We start from the raw sequence: 19,409 nt of genomic DNA, 5'->3' as shown, positions 1-19,409 counted from the left end.
CCGGAACCACAGTTTCTTCACCCCCAATGATCTCCAGTCCCATGGCCCGACCAGCGCCCTTCTCTGGTGTGGCGGAGGAGTGCAACGGGTCTCTTCTGCAGTGTTCACTAAACATCGACATGCAACCGCATCTGTATCCCACCGAGATGTCAAAAATTGCCTTCATGGTGTCTCTCCTTACCGGTAAGGTGCTCCAATGGGCTGAAACCATTTTCTCGCAGTCTGGTCCCATGACTCAATCCTATAGCACCACCCATTTCCGCGAGGTGTTTGGACGAGTAGATGGAGATCCCTTGATCAGCGATCAGCTGTATTTATCTCCGCCAGTGTTCCAGTACCATCTTCGAATATGCTCTCCAGTTCCAAACCCTGGCGGCGGCCAGCGGATGGAATGAAAGAGCTCTACTCAGGATTAGACCCCAGACTGCGGTTGCAACTGGCCAGCCTGGATGACACCTGCGGCTTGGAGAGCTTCATCCAGCAGTCTATTCGTTGTGCCACTCACATGCAATCCTGCCTTGCGGAACAACCCTCCTTAGCCCGTCGCTCTCCACCTCTCCGCTACACAGCACCCAGTCTCCCTCCAGAACCCAGTCAGGAGCCCATGCAAACTGACGGAGCCCACCTAACGGATTTCGAGCGGCAGAGGCGACTCGGGGAGGGACTTTGCTTATACTGTGGTCAGAGCGGGCATATCCGATCCACATGCCCAGTCTGTCCGCCTCAACCCTTGGTGAGTGCCCTCCAACCTATCAATCAAAATATGAACCCACTCACAGTCAAAGTCTTGCTTACTGCATCTAATGTCTCCGTTCCAGTACAAGCCCTCCTTGATACCGGTCCAGCCGGTAACTTCATCTCCGGCAACCTCTGTCGGCAGCTGAACCTCCCAAAAGTTACCAACCCGACCATCTATCAAATCCACTTGATAACTGGCAAGCCCATCAGTAGGACCACCGTCCGGTACAGCGCTGGGCCCGTCCACATTAGATTCGGTCAGTTGCACGAGGAGAACATCACCCTATTGGTTCTGGAGGGAGCTCACACCGACATCGTTCTCGGGCGCACTTGGTTCGTACAGCATGAACCCCAGGTCTACTGGCGCACCGGGGAGGTCCTGAAGTGGGGCATACACTGTTTACCAGGTTGCTTTCACAACATCCCGCAACCACCCGAGCAACCAGTTCAAAGTATTCCCATCAATTCCACTTCCATATAAAGCCCTGTCGAGAAGCAATCTGTATCCATTCCACCATGTTATGCCCCCTTCAGAGACGTGTTCAGCCTGAAGAAGGCCTCCAAACTCCCTCCTCATCGGACATGGGACTGCGCGATCGATCTCCTACCAGGTGAGCCAGTGCCCAAGGGTAGGATCTACCCTCTCTCACTCCCAGAACAGAAGGCCATGGAGGAGTATATCAGCGAGGCTCTTGAACAAGGTTACATCCGCCCTTCTACTACCCCTGCTGCTTCGAGCTTTTTCTTCGTGGCCAAGAAGGACGGAGGCTTGCAGCCTTGCATAGACTACCGGGCACTGAACAACATCACCATGAAGTTTCGCTACCCCCTTCCTTTCGTCCCAGCGGCTCTGGAACATCTCCGCGGAGCCAGCATTTTCACGAAGCTAGACCTCCGCAGCGCGTACAACCTCATCCAGATACGTGAGGGGGATGAATGGAAGACTGCCTTTGTGACACCAACCGGCCACTATGAATACCTCGTCATGCCATACGGCCTTGTCAACGCCCCCTCCGTATTTCAGGACTTCATGCATGAGGTGCTCCGGGAGTATCTCCCCAGGTTCGTCCTGGTATACATCGATGACATCCTCATCTACTCCCGGATCTTGGCCGAACATCGCCAGCACGTTGCGGAGGTCTTAAAGCGTCTGCAGGAGTTCCATCTATTCCTCAAAGCCGAGAAGTGTTCGTTTCATCAGCCTTCAGTAAAATTCCTCGGCTACATTATTGATAGAGGTGGCATCTGAATGGACGAGGGGAAGGTGGATGCCATCCGGACCTGGCCAGAACCGACCAATATCAAGGAACTCCAGCGATTCTTAGGCTTCGCAAACTTCTGTAGAAGGTTCATCCAGGGTTACAGTGCCATAACCAGTCCTCTCACTAACCTTCTGAGGAACAAGCCCAAGTCTCTGTCCCAGACACCAGCGGCCACGGAAGCTTTCGAGAAGCTGAAGGAAGCCTTCACCCACTTTCCTATCCTCGTTCATCCTGATCCTCAGAGGCCCTTCGTGGTGGAGGTTGACTCCTCAACTTCGGGAGTAGGAGCCGTACTATCCCAGCAGCAGGGGAATCCAGCCAAACTCCATCCATGTGCCTTCTTCTCCAAGAAGTTCAGCCCGGCAAAGAAGAATTATGACGTCAGCAATCGGGAACTCCTAGCTATAAAGCTCGCCCTAGAGGAATGGAGGCATTGGCTGGAAGGCGCACAACACCCGTTCTCAGTACTCACAGACAACAAAAATCTGCAATACTTACGAGATGCAAAATGCCTCAACCCCCGTCAAGCCCGCTCGGCCCTGTTTTTCACCCGGTTTAACTTTTCCATCACAAATCGCCCTGGATCCCGTAATGTTAAGGCTAACGCCTTATCCCGTCTCCATGCCCCGGAAGAAGAGTATCCAGATCCTGAATCCATTATCCCAGAAAGAATCATCACCTGTCCCATTCAGTGGAATCCGGAAACTGAGACCCCCGCCAATGCCTCCATAGCCACTCCGCCAGGCTGCCCACCTCCGACCTCCTCTCCCAACTATTTTGTTGGCTAACGTTCAGTCACTGGACAACAAACTCTGTGAACTGCGGGCACGCATCTCATACCAACGGGAAACAAGGGACTGCTGCATTATTTGCCTCACAGAAACCTGGATGTCTGCAGTGGTTCCAGACTCAGCCATCGAGCTTACGGGGTTCTCCGTGCACCGCTCGGACAGAACGAAAGAGCTCACAGGGAAAAGCAGAGGCGGGGGCGTCTGTTTCTTTATCAACAACTCGTGGTGTGATGAAAGGAACCTACACTCTATTAAATCCTCCTGCTCCCCTGATCTGGAATTTCATATGCTTCTGTGTCGACCATTCTGGCTACCGAGGGAATTTACAGCGATCATAATCCCAGCTGTTTACATTCCCCCTCAAGCCAACACAGACCAGGCACTCAAGGAACTGTATGGGAATATAAGCGAGCAGGAAACCGCGTACCCAGACGCGGCGTTTATTGTTACGGGGGACTTCAACAAAGCCAACTTCAGAACAATAGCTCCAAAATACTTTCAACACATCACCATCAACACGCGTGGTGATCGTGTACTTGATCACTGCTACTCTCCATTCCGGGACGCCTACAAATCGCTCCCCCGCCCACCTTTCGGCAAATCGGATCACTCTTCCGTTCTGCTCCTGCCTGCTTATAGGCAGAAACTGAAACGAGAAGCACCCGCCCTCAGGACAATTCAATGCTGGTCGGACCAATCAGACGCTATACTACAGGACTGTTTTGATCACGTGGACTGGGACATGTTCCGGGCAGCGTCTGATGACGACATAGAGGCGTACTCAGATACTGTAACGTGTTTCATCAGGAAGTGTGTAGAGGATGTAGTACCGACAAAAACAATCCGCATCTACCCCAACCAAAAACCGTGGATTAACAGCGATGTCCGAGCAGCCTTGTCAGCGCGGACATCTGCATTTAAATCCGGAAACTCTGACGATCACAAACAAGCCAGTTACGATCTCAGGAAATCAATCAAAGCTGCCAAACGACAATACAAAAACAAAGTTGAAGAACAATTCAAATCCAACAACGCAAGAAGCATGTGGCAGGGTATCAATAACATCACAGATTTCAGAGGGAATAAACCAGCTACTGTGAACATTGCCGCCTCTGTACCGGACGAACTTAATCACTTTTATGCTCGTTTCGAGGCTCACAACACCGCCCACACAGAGCGCGCTCCCGCGGCTGTAGCAGAAGAGGCGAGCGCACTTTCCTTTTCTGTCGCAGATGTAACCCGATCCTTCCGACGGGTGAACATCCGCAAGGCTGTGGGTCCCGATGGCATCCCAGGCCGTGTGCTCCGAGCATGCGCATTCCAACTGGCCGGGGTTTTCACAGACATTTTTAACCTTTCCCTCTCTCTGTCTGTGGTTCCCGCATGCTTCAAAAAATCCACCATTGTGCCCATTCCAAAGAAAAATAAAATCACATGCTTGAATGACTGGAGGCCCATTGCTCTGACACCCATCTTCAGCAAGTGCTTTGAGAAACTCATCAGAGACTACATCTGCTCTGTGCTGCCTGACTCACTGGATCCCCTACAATTTGCATATCGCAGAAACCGTTCCACAGACGATGCTATTGCCTTCACCCTGCACACTGCTCTCTCCCACCTGGAAAATAAGAACACCTATGTGAGAATGCTGTTTGTGGACTACAGCTCAGCATTCAATACTATAGTGCCTGCCACACTGGTTGAGAAGCTCCAGACTCTGGGACTAAACGGATCTCTGTGCAGCTGGATCCTGGACTTCCTGACAGGCAGATGTCAGGTGGTCAGAATGGGCAACAACACTTCATCCCCGCTGACCCTCAACACTGGTGCTCCTCAGGGCTGCGTCCTCAGCCCACTCCTGTACTCCCTGTACACACACGACTGTACAGCAACACACAGCTCCAACGTCATCGTCAAATATGCTGACGACACAACGGTGATAGGCCTGATCACTGACAACGATGAGACGGCCTACAGAGAGGAGGTGAGAACCCTGACTAAATGGTGTCAAGAGAACCACCTCTCACTCAACATCGACAAGACCAAGGAGCTGGTGGTGGATTTCAGGAGACAGAGCAGAGAACACACACCCATCACCATCGACATGACACCTGTGGAGCGAGTAAACAGCTTCAAATTCCTCGGTGTTCACATCACTGAGGATCTCACATGGTCCGCTCACACAGATGCAGTGCTGAAGAAGACACACCAACGCCTCTTCTTCCTGAGACGGCTGAGGAAGTTTGGAATGAGCCCCAGCATCCTCAGATCATTCTACACCTGCACTGTGGAGAGCATCCTGACCGGCTGCATCACCGCCTGGTTTGGAAACAGCACTGCTGGCAACCGCAAAGCTCTGCAAAGGGTCGTGCGAACTGCCCGTCACATTGTTGGAGGTGAGCTTCCCTCCCTCCAGGACATCTACACCAGGCGGTGTATAAAGAAAGCCCGGAGGATCATCAATGACTCCAGCCACCCGTCCCACAGACTGCTCTCTCTGCTGCCCTCAGGAAGACGTCTCCGCAGCATCCGATCCCGCACTAGCCGACTGAGGGATAGCTTTTTTCCTCAGGCTATCAGGCTAATGAACAGTCGAAATTAATACACCCTACAGCACACTCCCACTTTACAATATACCACGCACTGCACTTTAATTCCATACAGTTCAAACTGGACTACCAGTACACTACTGCACAAATACAACAATCTTTTTGCCAGCACTGGATACCATCCAATGCACATCCATGACATTTGCACATCCGGTTATATATAATCTGCTGCATCTTCGCATATTACTGTGTGTAACGTAGAATGTGTACTACATACTGTGTATAATGTGTATCGGTAACTGTATGTCTGTCTAATAGTACACTGTGTGTACTGAGTATATGTATGTGTATATTACACATTGTTATCTGTATAAGTCTGTACGTATGTATGGTAATGTCTATATGTAAATTGTTTCTGCAGTGTCTGGAGCACGCTCTCAAGAATTTCACTCACGAAGGCACATGTGCTGTGGTGATGTGACAATAAAAGGGATTTGATTTGATTTGATTTGATTTGGTAAACAGTATGTCACCCGATCCCAACGCATCCCCACCATAAGCTCCGTGCACGACTCTTTGGGCACTGGCCACCCAGGGACCAACAGCACCCTCTCGCTGCTGAAAGATCACTACTGGTGGCCCAGTATGGCCAGGGACGTGAGAAGGTTTGTCCAGGGTTGCTCTGAATGCGCCATGTCCAAAAGTCCTCGCCATCTACCAGCAGGCAAACTCCTCCCGCTGCCCATTCCCAACCGGCCATGGTCACATCTAGGAGTGGACTTCGTCACAGACCTGCCAGTATCCGATGGAAACACCTGCATCTTGATTATCGTGGACCGTTTTTCTAAATCCTGCCGACTTCTACCCCTCAAGGGTTTACCTACCGCCATGGAAATGGCGGAACAACTATTCAACCATGTATGTCAATACTTCGGTATCCCTGAAGACATCTTATCCGATCGAGGTCCTCAATTCATCTCCAGAGTATGGAGAGGATTTTTTAAACTCCTAGATGTGACCGTGAGTCTATCATCCGGGTACCATCATCAGACCAACGGGCAGATGGAGAGGAAGATCCAAGAAATCGGCCGCTTCCTGCGAACCTTCTGCCACGACCACCAGGAATCCTGGAACCAGTTTATTGGCTGGGCCGAGTACGCCCAGAATTCCTTGCATCAGGCCTCTACTGGACTCACTCCCTTCCAGTGCGTACTCGGGTACCAGCCACCACTCTTCCTCTGGTCTGGAGAACCGTCAGAAGTACCTGCGGAAGACTACTGGTTCCGGGAGAGCGAGAGGGTCTGGGACGATGCACACCATCAGCTCCAACGTGCAGTGTGCAGGCGCAAGATGACAGCCGACCTTCGTAGATCCGAAGCTCGGCAGTACCAGCCAGGACAGAAGGTCTGGCTGTCCACCAGAGACATCAGGATGCGCCTGCCCTGCAAAAAGCTAAGTCCCAGATATGTTGGTCCCTTCACCATCCTGAGACAAGGTCAACCCGGTCACTTTTCAATTACAGTTATCCCCACAGTACTGGATTAATTCAACCTTTCACGTGTCACTCTTGAAACCCTACCACTCACCTGTCTCTCCCTCACAGAGCCTGGTCCAAATGTCGAGCCCCCTCTCCCGCTAATCCTGGAAGACGGAGCCATCTACAGAGTGAAGGAAATCCTGGACTCCCGGCACCGTGGTGGTCAGCTGGAAGAGAGGTCTTGGGTCCCTAGAGATGACATCCTGGACCCTTCTCTACTAGAGGAGTTCCATACCACTCATCCGACTCGACCAGCCCCCAGAGGAAGACCACCACATCGTCTGAGTTTTCGGCTCTCTGGAGCGGGCCGTGGAGAGGGGGGTAATGTCACAGATCGACCAGGCTCTCAGTCCACTCAATCACAGCGAGCACCCTCACCAGAGTACTAATGAGCACACCTGCACTGAATCTTCACCTCATCACTAGCCACTATAAAACCCCACACCTCACAACCATCAGACGTCCGGTCTCGTTCAGACGAAGTAGACTCACGTATGCTATCTCAGCTATTGACCTTTTACCAACCTGTGTGTGTACTTACCTCTTGTGTTTTCTCCAAGTGTTGTCGTCATCCGTGTCCAGGATCCAGATCCTTCTCCCGAGTCTCTGTCCAGCCAGAAGTGAGGTGTGTGGCACCATCGATATCCACGAGCTCCTGTCAAGACACCAAGATCAGTCATTCAAGTATCCAGTCATCTCAAAGTATCTGCTATCGGAACTCACCTAGTCAGTCATCAATCACCGCTCATCAGCTTTAACAAATCTTACCTTTTTACAATCTCTCTTGTGTTGAGTCCCCTTCCGTAACAAAAGGAAAGTCATACGATGAAGTCGTTATGCTCTAAAAATCTGCACCCATTGAAACATTAAGAACTGCCCTGGTGTGTTTTGTCATTGTTTAAGACTTGTCAAGTTTGCAGGAATGAGAGCCATGGCTTAGAGCAGGGCCTTCCAGACTTTTTCATGATAAGAACCACCTAGAGATAATTTATCTTGAAATCTTTTAGTGAGTTATGAAAAAAAAAGCATTTTCCTGGTCGTAATATTACACTGGCTAGGCCTACTTATCAATTTAATTAAGTTACTACATGGCTTATAGCAAGCTATAAAATTGAGGGTAAATATGAACAAGATATTCTTCAAGCAAAAACGAATAGGTGAATTTCTAACAAAATATGGATTCACTGGGGTGAGACTCTACCTTGTTTGATGTGGAAATCAATGGAAATCCATTAAGGTCAGGGTCAAGTAAAAAAAAAAAAAAAAAAAAACAAATACTGTTGTGCTTTGCTCTGCCACTTGAACTGAGATGGCTACAACAATATGCCATGCCACATTAAAGAGTGTCAAAATGCAATTCATTCTTTGAATTATTGTTATAGAAATGGCAGAATTTGAAAGCGTAATCTTTGTTTCATTATATATTAACAACCCTAGCATTCACACACCTTAGTTTACCTTGTATAGCTTATCCGCATTGTGTGTGCACAAAATAGATCCTGACACACTCAAATGCACCATTGGAGAAGCACTAATGAAATATCCTAGTTTCTGTCAATGATTTAGGTCCTCTAAAACTGTTTTGGCTAAAAAGGAAAATTCAATTCAGACTAATATTGTGTGGTTGGAGTACAGCTCTGGACTTGTGGTTAGAGGCATAGTTTCTTGTTTGTAAGACATGTGGGCTTACATAGATCACGCTCTTTGGCACAAGAAGCAAACTTGCATTACATTCTATAACTTTCATGCCATGTAAATATATCTCCATGTCATTTAATTTCATATTTTAGCATGTTAACAATCAATGGCATTTTTGAATAGTATTCATGCACAAAAATGTGTAAGGGACCTCTAGAGTGTGACATGAAAGGGAATCCACGGTGAATCAATCATTCATTCTTAGTTTATGTTAAGCTCTGAATTTAACTAATGTTAGCAAATGGAACCTTACTGTAAATTATTACTGATTACATTTACGTTAGTGTTTTTTTCCCCCATTTTTGTATTAAAGTGGTTAGTGAAGAGCTAAAAAAATATCTGTGTAACCTAATAGTGTAATGAAGCTAGATGAGATGAGATGGCCTAGGTTTCATGACAACCTTTTTGATGCTGGCTTGAAAAAGCCTGAAAGTTTAAAATAATTGTGAAAAGTGTCATGACGTTTGAATATTTTACTCAGAGAAGTCAGAGAAAATCAATAAAATGTTAGCTACACATTTTAACATGTTTTAGCACATTGCCAGCATGTTTTAATATTGCTTCAAATATTTCTCAGAATGATATTGGTTACTTAGATGGTCGACAAATAAACTGACTTGCTTTAAAGGTACTCTATATATGGACGTGTTCTAACATCCACAATCCACGTTTGTGTTTACATGGACCTACATGAATTCATTGGTGTCTCTGAATGATTAAAACACCACTATTGTTGTAACTGCTTGAGACCCAGTTGCTTTGGACTTTGATACAGAGAGGTGATGAACCCTTAATCATGTATCATCATATGGTCCAACACTAATGAGTATAGCTTATAACAAGAATATCACCACCCTCTTAACCGCCCTCAAATCTATCACTACTGGATCTCTTACTGTTGGCAGGGGGCATTATATAAATGCTGATATTTGAACCAATCCAGCGATCAAAGCAAACACTCGCTCTGCGTGCTCACTCTGTGGAATCAATCAGAAACTTGAGTTGTTGGGAGTCAGGTCAGGGCCAGCTCACATCGCCAGAGCCGGCGACAGGTCCGAGCGGCAGACGGCCACAATCGATAGACCTGGAATGAGGTTTGGACTTGGGGGTTGGGGGTTATGGATTGTGCAATTGAGGGGGGAGGGTGGAACGAGCGGTGGTAAATGAACGGAGCCCAGGTGATGTTTAATGTCCCTATCTAGTTTGGGAGTGGGATTGGTCCGTTGTGTCTGTGAGGATGGCCGCTCGCTTTATCAATATGGCACTAATAGGGTGGGAGCCATGCTGGATTGATAGCACTAGAACACAGAGAGGTCTGAAACGCTTCTGATATCTGCACCCCACACACTGCCTACCAAGTTACTTATTAGAGGAGTCAGTCTATTAAATCACTCTCTGCTGTGTTAAAACTTGCACCAACGATTTCCACACACATTAACTAAGTCATTAGCCAATAACAGAAGTGTATGCACTGACTAACAACACTTTCAAATACACAGAACAACTTTAGCTTGGGCACATATTAAAGTATTACATAAAGAAGTAACGTAAAGGGCAACCATAAAAAAGTTAAATAAATAAATAAATACCTTTTTATTTCAACTATTTGGCAAAGTAAGATTTATCTTTTTATTTAGTTTAACTTGATTTACTAACATAATTGAAACTGTAATATATATATATATATATATATATATATATATATATATACACTACAGTTTCAGTTATTTTAGCATATCAGTTATTTCTGTTATTTTAATATAAACAATAATAGAGCAATAGCAGTATTTCAGTGATTCTAAAATTACCCCGGTAAAGAAAGCAAATATATGTTTTGTAACACCTTGCAATGCGGTTCTATTTGTTAACATTTACATTAACTATTAAAAATACTTATAAAGCATTTCTTAATCTTAGTTAAAGCTTGTTTCAAAATGTAATAATACAGCATGAAATCAAAAAGTTGTATCTGTTTATTTAATGGACATGAGCTGACATGAATCTTATCACCCAGTGTCCCAAGTAGGCAACGCGATACAGGGAAATGTCTTCCAGGTTCGTTTTTTTTCCTACCAGTCAGTAGGATCATGCTGTGTGTGAACATTATATTGATGTATATGCATGTGTGTGTATATATATATATATATGTACTGTATGTGTGTGGAGAAAGTAGATCACACTGAACAATATTTGGCTCTTGCCTCGTCAGATGTCTCAGCAATGCAGACATCCCGTCTGGGGTGGAACGTGCTAAATCAGCAGGAGGTCAACTTCTTTTTGTGAACTTTTTAACACCTATCGACCTTCTGAATCATTCAAGCAAAAGTCTCTTTTTCTGAGTGTGTTCTTATTGTGATTAACATATGGAAAAATCTAGAGCGTCCAAGGAATCTTAAGGCACCCGTCCAATGCTTATGTTCCTTTAGTACCTTCGAACCACAGCTTTCACTATATTTACCCTGGTCTGCACGCATCTACTGGTCTAATTCGCCACCTAGCATATCAAGTTAATGATGAGAAGAACAGATGCAAACTGAATGCAAAGAGGTTTAAAAGGTTAAAAATGTCTAAATATTTTACTGGAAAAAAGAGAATAATATTAACTAAAGCATATACATGTGGTATATACTTTATTCTTTTTGCACTACTGTATTTTTTCTGTATACTGCTGTATATTATGCTGTATATTTTACATTGCAATTATTATTACAACGGTAGCACTTTATTTTGCAGTCCTGTTCCTCATGTACATGCTATGTACTTATTATAGTAATTACAATGACTAGGTACCGACTAAGTACTAACCCTGAACCTACCCCATGTAGTTACCTTATATTACCCGTACTTTCTTTAGTAAGTACACTGTAAGTAAAATAAAGTGCAACCACATTTAATAACCTTTGTTAATGTTATTTTTCCAATAATATGTTTATTGAGTTTCAAACTTCATAGACAAAACAATCTAAAACCAAACCTAGACAACCATAAAAAACTAACATTTGTACAATGTTAGTTAATAAAAATACTTTTTTTTATGTTAGTTCAAATAAACCCTTATTTTGAACCATTACGGTAGCACTTACATACTATGTACTTTAGTAATTGCAATAACTTGGTAATAACCAAGTATTAACCCTGAATCTACCTCTAAACTAGTTATCTTAATACTTTCATGTAAGTAACATAAAGTGTACCAATTATAATTGTAGATATAACGGGTTACACTTATTTAGGATTGGTTGCTTTTAATCATGCATAGCATATTAACTGTTATTACTATTGTAAGTACATGTAAGATATATATGTAACAAGGACCCTAAAATAAAGTGTTACCAAATAATGTGATGAAATTAATGGTTAAAGTGTGAAATTATGAATTATGAAATATTACCTGAATGAAATATAAAATGAATGCATATAGCTTGTTTTATAAATGTATATTCTCAAGTACCATAATTTATGACATACCCAAGCAATATTTTAAAACTAATTTATCCATTTTTTGTCACTTTATTTTAAGGTCTAGTTCTCATTAAGAACTAATTAATGAATTTGCCTCAATAAAATCTTAATTTGCTGCTTAATAACTGTAGTAACAGTAAGGTAGTTAAGTTTAGGTATGATTTAAAATATGGTCATGCAGAATAAGACATTAATATGTGCTTTATAAACAGCCAGTATGCTTTTAATATGCATGCTAGTTATTAATGAGAATTAGTCCTTAAAAATAAAGTGCTACCCAAATTTGATATCACACTGCAATAAACATAATTTCTGCCTAGAAAAAGTATCTAAAACTTGATCATTGTCCATTCCACAGTCAATAAAGGCTAAAGTTTGGTCGACTCTGGGTTCCCTGTGTGTCTGGATGGGCTCCCACCACCGCTAGTGTCTAGGGGTCCTGGGCAACAAGGGTGAGGGACCTGTTAGTGGGTGGTAGAGCTTAAATGGTCCTGAGAGTCCTTGTTAGCAAAGTGGCAGCAATATAAAAGAATAGTGTTTGAAGAGGTGAAAGATCCTGCTGTCAGGACAAGCGTAAATCTAGAAGAATCCAAAGTTTATGTGCACACTGCCGCTTCTGCCTGGCCTCAAACCTAGGCCTTTGTGTTCGTTCATAACTTTACGATAGAGAAAACCTGTGAACTTCCACTCTTCGACAGTGATTTAGAGCACTGGTTCAGAACACAAAGTTTACATTGGAATTACATTAACCCAACACGGCATTCAAAATTTTGGTCACACTTTAGTTTGGGTACCAATCCTCATGATTAACTAAGAATTAACTATAACTTTTGTGTCAATAAACTTCTCATTGGCTGTTTCTTAATAGTTACTAAGGTAGTTGTTAATTAAGTGATTAAAATATGGCCATGCAGAATAAGCAACGCTATCTCACGGCAATTCATACGTATTTTACGAGGTGGCAAATTCGTAGGAATTCATACGACCTCGCTCGTACGATTTAGTACGATTTGTCTAAACCCCAGTGACGGGTAGGTTTAGGGGCGGGGTTAGGTGTAGGTCATTTGTACAAATTCATACGAACTCGTAAAAAACGTACGACTTAGCAAAATCATATGAATTTGTACGAGTGAGGTCTCGTAAAATATGTATGAATTACCGTAAAATCGGGCTGTAATAAGACATTGTATGTGCTTTATAAGTGTCCAAACAGCCAATATGGTAGAAACGTTCATGCTAATAAACAACTAGTCCCTAAACTAAAGTGTTACCATTATTTAGTTTATTATTATTAATTATTAACATAACATAAGGGCCGATTAGGAAATACCAACCTAAAACATTGTCACATATTGTATTAGTATTAGTCAAATTACATCTTTTACATCAACAACAAAACATATCAGAGGCTTTTTTGTTGTTGTTGCCATTTTTATGCTGATAAGACATTGCTTATTTAATTTCCTGTGATTATATAGTTATTTGCATTCAGCATTGTTTTTCCCTGCTGTGACCCCATCAGAACAGACTGCTTCCACTGTGACCCACCAGTTCACAAACACTGCTTTAGACGTCTCTCAGCATCAGACTGTTCAATAAAACTAATGAAGAGTCTTACACTTCACATCAAACCATAGCCATAGAGTTTGAGAGCACCTGGACCTACAAATGTACATATTTTTCTCTGTAAAACTCCTTTAAATTAGAAAAGTTACTTGCTGCAGTGTTTTCGACTGAGCTCAACTGATTATCTTTGAACCAAAAAGCTGAATTTCAGTAGCTGAACAGGCAGTCCACCTTTTCCAGACGGATTCTACTCATTCTTCTCGTTCCCCATCATATATCAGCATTCACTGTCTGTTAAGTATTGAGGGAGAGAGGAAGTGGAAGGTGGAAATGGCCCGAGGTGCGGGTGACCTCAGGTTTTTCAGTCAATAAAACACGGCACATGCTTTAAAGGCCATTTACACACTCCCTCGCTCTCACAAATGCTTAACTTGGCATATTAACATCTCATAATGGACACATGAACACAAACACCCTTGAACATTCGCAAGCGGTTGTTATGTAGCAAAATGTGTTGCCCGGTGGGGTTTGAACATTTTTAATGCCCGAGTTATATGTCTTTTTTCCCTTGCACTGCCTGAGGTGCTCAGCACCGAACAGAGTAAGCTTCTCTGCTCATTCTCTGCACAATGAGGCAAACTATTTAACCATTTACAAGTGTGTGTGCGAATATCTCTCCACGTACACACAGCTGCTCACAAGGTGTGAGCTGGGGCAACTGTGGGTACCTAGGCTAGGTAAACAGTGATGGCGTGTGGGCTGCTTGCCTCCCTTTTCTTAACTTTCTCCTTCAGTCCAACAAAGCCAGACAAACACATGGCCTCACATCTGGAAGGGTTTGCCCGAGAACCTTCATTCACTTGCAGTTGTTTGAGTACTTCAAGAGGCCACGCTGTTACTGGGTCCTGTTAATGCCAAGAAACACAAAATCATTGGAAAGATTACACAAAACAAAATTACTTGTACAATATAACATTATTAATAAACAATCAGGAATTTAATATAAAAAAATAAGGTAACACTTTATTTTAAGGTGTCCTTGTTACACACGTTATATGTACTTACTATTATAATAACAATTAATTATGCATAAGTACATGCAAGCAACCCTAAGCATATAGTAAATACATATTACTCAGTATATGTATAATTACACTGTAACAAGGACACCTTAAAATAAAGTGTTACCAAAAATAATAAGTGGTAACATTTATTAGTAACACTTCTTAATTGTGTCCTTGTTACATATTTCATGTTTACTATAGTAATAACAATAAATTGTGCTTGATTACAAAAAAACCATACCTAAACCTATAGAAAAGTGTACTTTGTTAATATGGAATTTTAAAGATTGTTTTAAGGAATTTTTTGTTTTTTACAGGTATTTTAACTGTATTTTGAATTACGCATTGCATTGTGTTTTGTTTTTGTGTTATAGGAAATGTGCAAATATTATCTGGACAGAAAACTACCAGTACACTGAAAGAATTGTTCAGAAAATAAGAAATCAGAAAATCTCAAATAGTGGTATTTTCTAGTATCGTATAAAACTTCAGGAAAAACAACAACAACAACAAAAATACTTTTCTACAGTGTACCTCTTCTGTGTATAGTAGGTTAATTAGTAATAAAGTAGTATAGTAATATTAATGTGTAATTACATGGTAAATACATTTGAATTGAACACATTGAAATAAAGTGTGAACATATAATCCTGTGAAAACTTCAAGACATCGGTTTGAACGAACAAACAAACAAACAAATGTAAATACGAAAGTAAAGAAAAGAAAAAAAGGTTAAGTTAATAAAGTCAGCATCCTTTTTCATTTTAAGTCACATTCTACACCGTATTAAAAAAAATACTCTGTAAAAATAGGGCACAATGTACTATATTAATATGAAGGGATTTTTTATATTTATATAGGCCGTAAATATATATATATATATATATATATATATATATATATATATATATATATATATATATATATATATATATATATATATTTTTTTTTTTTTTTTTTTTTTTTTTTTTACAGTTGTCTGTATTTTGAATGTTGTACATAATTAAATTATGTTTTAGCATTAATGGAAATGTCTGTAAAATTACTGGATAATGTCCTGGCAGAAAATGACCACTACATTTATTTTATTTTATTTTTATTTATTTATTTATTTATTTATTTATTTATTTATTGGGGGGGGGGGGGTAATTTGGTAACAGTGGTAATTTTCTGTGCCCTATTTTAATTGATCAACAAGTTTTAGTTGATTAACAAATTGATCTATTTTACCGCCCTTTTAATGGCATAATCCTTGTTGTAAAAAGCTACAGTACATCATAGATCAAATCTGAGACATATGAGCTGTGTTCTAGCAGGTTTGTCCTGTGATACAATCTTAATTGTTGGTCTGAAGTGCTGGATTACCAAAAGTGCCAAAAAAAAACTTTTTTCTGTTTATTTAATATTATTTATTATCAAAACCAGAATGTTTGCAGTGTAATAATTAAATGCTTAACAACATTTAAGATTTTATTTCCCTCAAAACATAAAATGTGAAACAAAATTTACGGAGGAATGAATGCTTTATATTCAATTTTTCCCAACAAATGACACAAAAAGGAAAATATTTCATGTGGGCATGATGACTAAAGGCTCTAACAGATCGGCGGAAAAAAGCGTGCAATTTCTGACAGCAAATCCACTTGTTGTAGATGTTAAAATGTAAACCACACAGGCCCCCCGTGGCCCCTGCGGTAGCACTGGGAAGAAAAAAGCCTCTTAATGTGATGCAATCTCTGTTGAGCTAATCTCTAACCAGAATCAAAGCAAGAGGAGGAAAAAAAACACTGAGGGCTTTGAACAAGCAGCACCAAATGGTGTGTGCAATTAATCTCAGATCCTCCAGCACAAAAAAAGCAATTTGTATGTTAAAGAATGGGAGTAGTGGTCCGGCGGTTCTGCCGAGACGCCAGAGATGACCCCCGCAGGTACCCTCAGCACCAATATGTTGCGTGCTAAACATCGGCTTTAATGAGGAGCCATGTGCTTGCTCCATGTGAAGAGACCGCTGTCTCATTCGGCTAGAGAGGAGAGCGCTTTCTCATTCACACACACACACACAGTGCAGATCCAGATCTTTTGTCATCCATTATCTCCTTAAGCATGCGTCTCCCCTGGCTGCTGCCACCCGTCCGCTCTGGTGGTCAGACAGATGGTCACGAGTACTTCTCCACCCGTACACTCCAAACCAAACCACACACACACACACGTAGTTTCCCAAACATCACCTAGATATTTTCACTTTCATTTTCTGTTATCCAAAATTATACAAATAGGTTTTCAGTTTTTTTCTTTTGGAAGAGAGAGGTTCATGACGGATTTTATTTTTATTTTTTTGGCATGTAATATTGCTTTAAAGGTACAGATGGCAAGAACTGGCATGTGCCTCTTGAAATAATCCTGCATTAGGGTTGATTTCTTCATGCAAAATGCCCAGTTAAGAGCTTCTCTGTGCTTCAGATCTATTTGAGCAACAAGAGCTGCCCTCTTAAAGAGAAAGGCCTATTCTTGAGTTCCTACAAAAGAAAAGAGCCTGACAACAGCTTTCAAATGCTACTGCCCTTCATCATCAGAAAATATATATATATATATATTTGAACCAGGGTTATTAGTTAACTTAAACTAAAACTCAATTTTAAAAAAAGGTAAAAATGTTAACCAAAATAATTTAATTTAGTTGAACTTGATATACTAAAACAGCTATAAACATATAAAACTAAAATTATAAAAACATCAAATTTGCTTAAACTTTAATTAAGATTAAAATGAAACTAGAGAACATATAAATATAGACTGATTGAAAAAAAAATGTATTAGCCATAAATGACATGTTATTACTTTAATATTTATTAGTAATTCATTCATTAATTTACTGCATTCATTAGTGTTTTTATTATTATTATTTATGACAATATCATATAAAGAGGCATTACAGAAATAACTTACTGATTTAATGATCCAGTTGGCTATTCTTGGGTTAAATGTGTAATTTTTCACTCATTAAAAAGTTTGAATAAAAAGAAATGCATTTTTGATAAATATGTTTTTTTTTTAAATCATGTATTATAGTTTATTTAATTAGTTCAGATTTTTGAAATGATGGTCTCACTTTTATTCGTTTTGTGTTGAATAAAGCCATGCCGGTTTAAAATGACGACTGTAACTAATGCAGTATTCGGGTGAACTAACACTTTTAGTGGATTGTTGATCCTGGAGTGCATAGTTAGCATTGACCTGATGGCAATTTCCTCAGTGGTCAGAAAACTGTGGTCTTTATTTATTTATCTATCACATGCCAGGCAGGGTATAGCAGCCTGGGCATAACGCTTCAACATGTAGTAGCATATTAATTCATATTTAATTCATTACTATGATGCAGAACTCTGCTTAGATCTCACCCAAGATCTTGCAAACAGTCATCTCTCAATCTGTTGTGTTAGCATCACATACAGGCCTAGTAAAGAGCACCCAATACTTTTATTATTTTAATGCTTTTGAGGACAAAATCTTGAGCGTTTCTAACAACTGACATTTCACATCATATGTTATTAACGTTTGACTTTTCAGATGTAGGCATAGCTATCCACACAGAGTTTTATAGGGAATAAAAGCCGTGTTTGGATCACACAAGTACAAGGAGGCTCAAATAACTATGTTGCATTTCTCTTGTCCTGAGCATAACATAACACCAGTCCCACCCATGAAGACCAATAAAAGCATTGCAGCGGATAAGAGGGTTTTTCCCACACTATCAGACTTAAGCCGTGCTTTGATGCGGCTAGAGAGCAGTCTGCCTTGAGAAAACACTGCGGAGGTGTTTCAGGATTCACTAGCATTAGAGAGGAAAGGTTGGGAAAACAACCCTCGGGCAAAAGCTGTTTAGAAATTGTGCGTGAAATTGGGAACAGAGGGATCAATGAGAACATAAAAAAAGAATCAGTCACTCACACACACAAACAAACGCATTACAGACGTGTGAGCCAAGTGAGCAATGATTGCTCTTTATTCACAGCTCACACATGCAGAACAGAACAGACTACATACTATACCAACCCAACCTCATGGGAAAATGTAACTGTTTTATGAGGTGACGTCAAATTAATTAGCACAATATGAACAGAACAATATGATTCATAAGCAAACGTAAGATTTTTTTAGAAAAAAAACTACGCCAAAGTATATTTTGTCCATTACAATGTAACAATATATTTACTCATTAACCAACATTTCAACACAATCTCATGGCATTTCATAACTATTTTACAGTTTAGTGAATAGGTGGCTAATTTGTTCTTGCTCATTTGTTGACGGTTATGTTTAGGGGTGGATGCTTGTTTTATGGCCCCACTTTATATTAGGTTGCCTTAACTACTGTGTACTTACATTTAAATTAATCATTTAATATTCAATGCACTTATTGTGCACATACATGTTTTAAATAGCATTATTTAGTTACATCTGTAATTAATTTCTGTAATTACATTTATAATTAAACTGTTGACCCATCCCTTAAACCTACCCATACCACCAAACCTGTCCCTAACCTTACCCGTATCCCACCTCAATAGCAGCAAAAGTGTTTTGCAATACAATATGAACACAATAAGTAGCTACATTGTACTTATTTTCAGATGTAAAATACATAGTAGTCAAGGCCACCTAATGTAAAGTGTGACCTGTTTTATTTCTAAAATCATGTTTTTACAAACTCATATGAAATTGCCATCTCATAAAATAGTAAT

This window comes from Barbus barbus, assembly GCF_936440315.1.
Source record: "Barbus barbus genome assembly, chromosome: 21".
Taxonomy (NCBI): Eukaryota; Metazoa; Chordata; class Actinopteri; order Cypriniformes; family Cyprinidae; genus Barbus; species Barbus barbus.
This window is presented reverse-complemented; position numbering follows the sequence as displayed.